The sequence below is a fragment of the Bufo bufo genome, chromosome 5, assembly GCF_905171765.1.
Source record: "Bufo bufo chromosome 5, aBufBuf1.1, whole genome shotgun sequence".
In the NCBI taxonomy this organism is placed as follows: domain Eukaryota; kingdom Metazoa; phylum Chordata; class Amphibia; order Anura; family Bufonidae; genus Bufo; species Bufo bufo.
The window spans coordinates 167,334,577-167,340,249 of NC_053393.1; the positions used below are offsets into that span (position 1 = coordinate 167,334,577).

Genomic DNA, 5,673 nt, shown 5'->3' on the forward strand with positions numbered 1-5,673 from the left:
TATGTTCATCAGCTTTCCTCTGGTGGAGTCGAGAAGTCATGGTCAGTCCAGGCCTTGTTCATTTTTATAAGAGTCAACCTGTCAGCATTTTCAGTTGACAGGCGGATACGCTTACCTGTTATAATGCCACCAGCAGCACTAAATACCCGCTCAGACAAAACGCTGGCGACAGGACAGACCAGCACCTCCAAGACATAGAGTGCCAGTTCGTGTCATGTGTCCAGCTTGGACACCCAATAGTTATAAGGCACAGAGGGATCACTGAGGACACTGACATGGTCTGCTACGTACTCCACCATCTTCCAAAACTTTTCCCTCCTTGTGACACTAGGCCACGCATCAGGGTGAGGGTGCTGGTGGGGTGTCATGAAACTGTCCCAGGCTTTGAAGAGTGTTGCCCTGCCTCTGTTGGAACTGCTGTGTGTTCCCCTTGTCTCCCCTCCTCGGTTGCTCAAGGAACTACGGACTCTGCCGCCAGCGTTGTCAGATGGATAGTTTTGGAGCAATTTTTCAACAAGGATCTTCTGGTATTGCATCGTTTTGCTCATCCTCTCAACCAGAGGAATGAGAGATGTGAAGTTTTCTTTGTAGCGGGGGTCGAGAAGGGTGAAAAAACAGTGTTGTCTAAAAAGTGTATAACGCGCGTGTCGCGGGAAAGGCAGCCTAACATGAAGTCAGCCATGTGTGCCAGAGTACCAACAGGCAAGACTTTGCTGTCGTCATCAGGAGGATCACTCTCAATCTCCTCATCCTCTTCCTCCTCTTCTGCTCACCCACGCTGAACAGATGGAATTAAACTTTCATGGGTGCTGCCCTCTGTAGCAGAGACAACCGCCTCCTGCTCCTCTGCCTCCTCCTCCTCTTCATCATCCAATTCGCGCTGAGAAGACGAACTGAGGGTGGTCTGACTATCACCCTGTGTAATGTCTTCCCCCATTTCCACCTCTTCCACATGGAAAGCGTCGCTCTTAATTGGGAGCAGCGAGCGTTTGAGTATACACAGAAGTGGGATGGTTACGCTGATAATAGCGTTAGCGCTGCTCACCATCTGTATTGATTCCTCAAAGTTTCTTAAAACCTCACAGAGGTCAGACATCCATGCCCACTCTTTGCTTGTGAATAACGAAAGCTGTCTGGAAAGGTCACGACCATGTTGCAGCTGGTATTCCACTACTGCCCTCTGCTGCTCACAAAGCCTAGCCAACATGTGGAATGTGGAGTTCCAGCACGTGCTCACGTCGCACAGCAGCCGGTGAGCTTGCAATTTCAAGCGCTGCTGCAGAGTTGACAGACTGGCTGAAGCTGTCGATTAATTGTGGAAATGTGCACACACACGGTGCACCTTCACCAGTAGCTCAGGCAAATTGGTGTAGGTTTTGAGAAACCACTAAACCACAAGGTTAAACACGTGGGCTAGGCATGGGATGTGTTTGAGCTTGCCGAGCTCCAAAGCCGCCACCAAGTTACAGCCATTATCAGACAAAACCATGCCTGGTTAAAGGTTGAGTGGCGAGATGTACAGCTCAGTCTGGTCTCTTATCCCCTGCTACAGCTCTGCGGCGGTGTGATGTTTGTCCCCTAAGCATATCAGCTTCAGCACGGCCTGTTGCCGCTTACCCACTGCAGTGCTACACTGCTTCCAGCTACTGACTGATGACTAACTAGTGCTGCACGCGGATAAATTGGAGGTGGAAGTGTAGGGGGAGGAGCCACTAATGTAGGTGATGACGGAAACCCTGATCATTGGCGTCGGTAGCACCTGTGCCATCCCGGGGTATGACTCGCTCCCGGCCTCCACAACATTCACCCAGTGTGCCGTTAGGGAAATGTAGTGTCCCTGGCCGAATGCAATTGTTCATGTGTCTGTGGTTAAGTGGACCTTTCCAGTAACTGCATTGGTCAGGGCACGTGTGATGTTAGGGGACACATGTTGGTGTAAGGCGGGCACTGCACACCTTGACAAATAGTGGTGGCTGGGGACTGCGTGAAGCGAGATTGCTGATAACATCGGGGCTGCGGAAGGCCTCAGTGTCCACAAGCCTAAATGGCAACATTTCCAGGGCCAATAATTTTGAAAGCTTCACATTTAGTGCTATGGCCTGTGGGTGGGTGGTTGGGTATTTTCACTTGCGTTCAAAGGTCTGGGGTAAGGACATTTGGACGCTGCACTGGAACACAGAAGTGGATGTGGTCGCTGATGGTGCTTGAGAAGGTCCAGGTGCAGGCCGGGAGGCAACCGGGCCTGCGCCTTTGACAGGGGATTGGCCAGCACATAACATAGGGGAAGAGGAGGCAGTGGTGTGACCCGCAGACACAGATTGTGGACGCAGGCATTCGGCCCACTTATTACGGTGCTTAGATGCCATGTGGTGGATCATGCTGGTGGTGGTGAGGTTGCTAGATTTCCACAAAGGGGTGCTTCGTGGAACAGTTGCGGGCCTGTTTGGTGTGGCCCGCCTTCTCCCTTTTGGCACCCCACTGCCTCTTCCAGCCTGTTGCCAGGCTGCAGATCCCTAACCCTCTGTACTGCTGTCCTCGCTCAACGTTCCACCTTCCCAGGTTGGGTCACTGACCTCTTCGTCCACCACCTCCTCTTCCACTTCCTTACTCTGATCATCCTCATGATTTTTTGACCTAACCACAACCTCAGTGATTGATAACTGTGTCTCATCCTCTTCATCGACCTCTTGAGACAGTAATTGAGGTTGACTCATTGCCAGCTGTCATCATCATCCATCTCATTAAACACTAATTGCCGTTCCCCACCGTCATGTTCTTGTGACTGTGGATGCTGAAGAGGTTGGGAATCAGGGCACAAGATCTCATGTCCCTCTTCAAGCGTACTTGGCGAGAGGGCCAAATCAAGTAATGCCGATGAAAAGAGGTCCTCGGAATATCGAGTGTGGGATCACTTGTTTGGCCAGACTGTACATGGTGGGAGCAAGGAGGATCAGGGTGAGGATTGTGTTGACCAGACTCATGGCTACTGAGACTGGACTTGGTGGAAGACAGGGTGGTGCTTAACCGACTGGAAGCATTGTCTGCTGCAATCCAACCGACCACATGGTCGCACTGGTCTGACTTCAAGAGTGGTGTCCTGCACCATCCTGCAGACTGGGACATGAAGCTAGGTACTTATGGCGGATTATTGTTTTTCTTGTGCTCTGGCAGCAGGCACAGTTTCTCAGCGCTGAGGGCCACGGCCTCTGCGTGCACCATCAGCATCACGGCCACTTCCCCGTCCCTTACTGCTCGCCTTCTTCATTTTAAATGTGATATATGGTTGAAAGTATGTCACATGTACAGTAGCGTAGGATTTGGAAGTGTATGCGCCAAAAAATTTACAAAGGTATTTGGAAAAAGTTCACTGGATGTCACTGATATTTTAGTGATGCGCACATTTTAAACAGGAGATGTGGCGCGGATAATTTAACTGTCCGCATCGGACACCGTCTACGGTAAAAGTGCACTGGATGTCACTGATATTTTAGGGATGCGCACACTTTAAACAGATGTGGCGTGGAAAATTTAACTGTCCGCAGCGGACACCGTCTACAGAAAAAGTGCACCAGATGTCACTGATATTTTAGGGATGCGCACACTTTACACAGGAGATGTGGCGCGGATAATTTAACTGTTACACAGTATTTAGCGCAGGAAGCGCTAAAAATATATATTGCTGCTGTCACACACAATAGGCTTTAAAAGGACTTTTGGGTCTCTGAAAAGTTTTTTGTATAAAAATCTTCCTATTACACTCCCTACAATGTCTGTCCCTTCCTATGCACAGCTCTCCCTAACACTGACCAATTTAGCGCAGGTTGAGCTACAAACATATATTGCTGCTGTCACACACAATAGTCCTTACAAGGACTTTTGGGTCTCTGAAACATTTTTGTGCAAAAAAAATAAAAAATTCAATTACACTCCCTACACTCTCTGTCTCTTCCTATGCTCAGCTCTCCCTGACTACGAATTAGCCGAATATGCGTCATCGGGTGCTATATAGCACCCAATGACGTGTTCTGGCCAGCCAATCACTGTTATGCCAGTAGCCAACATGGCTACTGGCATTACAGTGAGGGCAGTACTTACCTTCATGTTTATTGGCTGCGTAGCAGCCAAGAAATCTGCGGGGAGGAGACTCGAGCATGGTGCTCGAGCACATGTGGTACTAGACCGAGTACCGCCATGTGCCGAGCATCGAGATGCTCGAACCGAACAGGTGTTCGGTTGAGCATGCTCGATCATCACTAGTGCTATGTGTTTGATTTAATAGTAAATTTCCTGAGACTCCCTTGAACGGCTTTCCATACACAGATAGCGACTGATCAGGCATTTTGGACGGACATCATACCGCCGCAGTATTATGTCCGGCCAAAAAGCCTGACAGTGACTGAACGGAAGGCATACTGATGCAAACTGAACGGATTTCTATCCATTCAGAATGCATTGGGATATGCCTGATCAGTTCTTTTCCGGCATAGAGCCCTTTTGACGGGACTCTATGCCGGAAAAGAATAACGCTAGTGTGAAAGTACCCTAAAACCTACTAACACACAGTCACACAGCACACCTGTCTCCGCCTGACTATTGACCTCAGCCTGCAGGGGATTTAGGATACTTTCACACTAACGTTTTTCTTTTAATGCATAGAGTTCCTTCCTAGGGGCTCTATACTGGAAAAGAACTGATCAGTCAGTGACTTGTCCCGTTAGAAAACTGGAGACTGGGGAGTATTGGACTGGTGGTCAGGAGTCATGACAAGAGGGACATTCAGAGCTCTGACAGCACATGTACTAAAAGTGGAATGATACAGAGAAGATTAGCATGGTCTCTGCTCAAAGATAACAAGAAAATTCAGAGCTGAGAAGGGTTTCCTGTGAAGGAATGAGAAAGTCTCTGAATAGAAAGCACAACAGCTGTGTTGCCAAGCTTGTAGTGTGGGTCACTAGTAGATGGTAAGATAATAAAGTGACTAGCAGTGATCTGTGGGCTGCCAGAGTTAAGATGGGTAGGATATGGACCTTGCTTCCATTGGATGCAGATATCATTTTGCATCCATCTTACTCAGCGCTAGACAAAGGTAGGTATGAGGAGAAATGTCTGCCGTGCTTCCCCAATTCATCTTCCTACATGGGTTTGCTTGATTGACTGGTCTATCCTTATTTCCATAACGGAACAGACCTGTCAATTAAGCCAAGCTGGGCAGGGAGAAGCCAGAGGGGAGATGCCCAGCAGACAGTTCTCCAAATGCCCGAATCTTTTTAAAACTTTCTCTGATATGCAGTCTTAACATGATCCACAAGTTGCCATTTCCATGAGATTATGATTTAATAAGTTGTAACTGGAGGGTTGATGGAAGGGTGGTGATTTTCTCTGGTATCAGATATTTAGAACTGAATTGAACTGCCCAATTCCAAGTTCTTTTAAAGGGAATGTGTCATCAGAAAATAACGTATTTAAATCACATTTTTATGTTTAACATATTTTTTTATTTTTTTGATGTTATTTAAAAATTTCCATGTCAACATCTATATTTAAATAAAAACCTTAAAATCCTGCCAATTTTGCCTAAAAATAGGCGCCACTTCTTGGTCAAATTTTTTTAGCATATGTTACTGCTACAGCATCATTATGCATAAAGCAATCTTTCTTTTTGTCACATACCAC

General features: G+C 47.6%; 1 non-coding gene across 1 annotated transcript; it reads left to right on the forward strand.

Moving 5' to 3' along the window:
- Nucleotides 1-4,779: 4,779 nt before the first annotated feature.
- Nucleotides 4,780-4,881, forward strand: LOC121002966. The gene has a single exon (XR_005779367.1). It is a non-coding gene; the product is annotated as a U6 spliceosomal RNA (small nuclear RNA).
- Nucleotides 4,882-5,673: the final 792 nt, after the last annotated feature.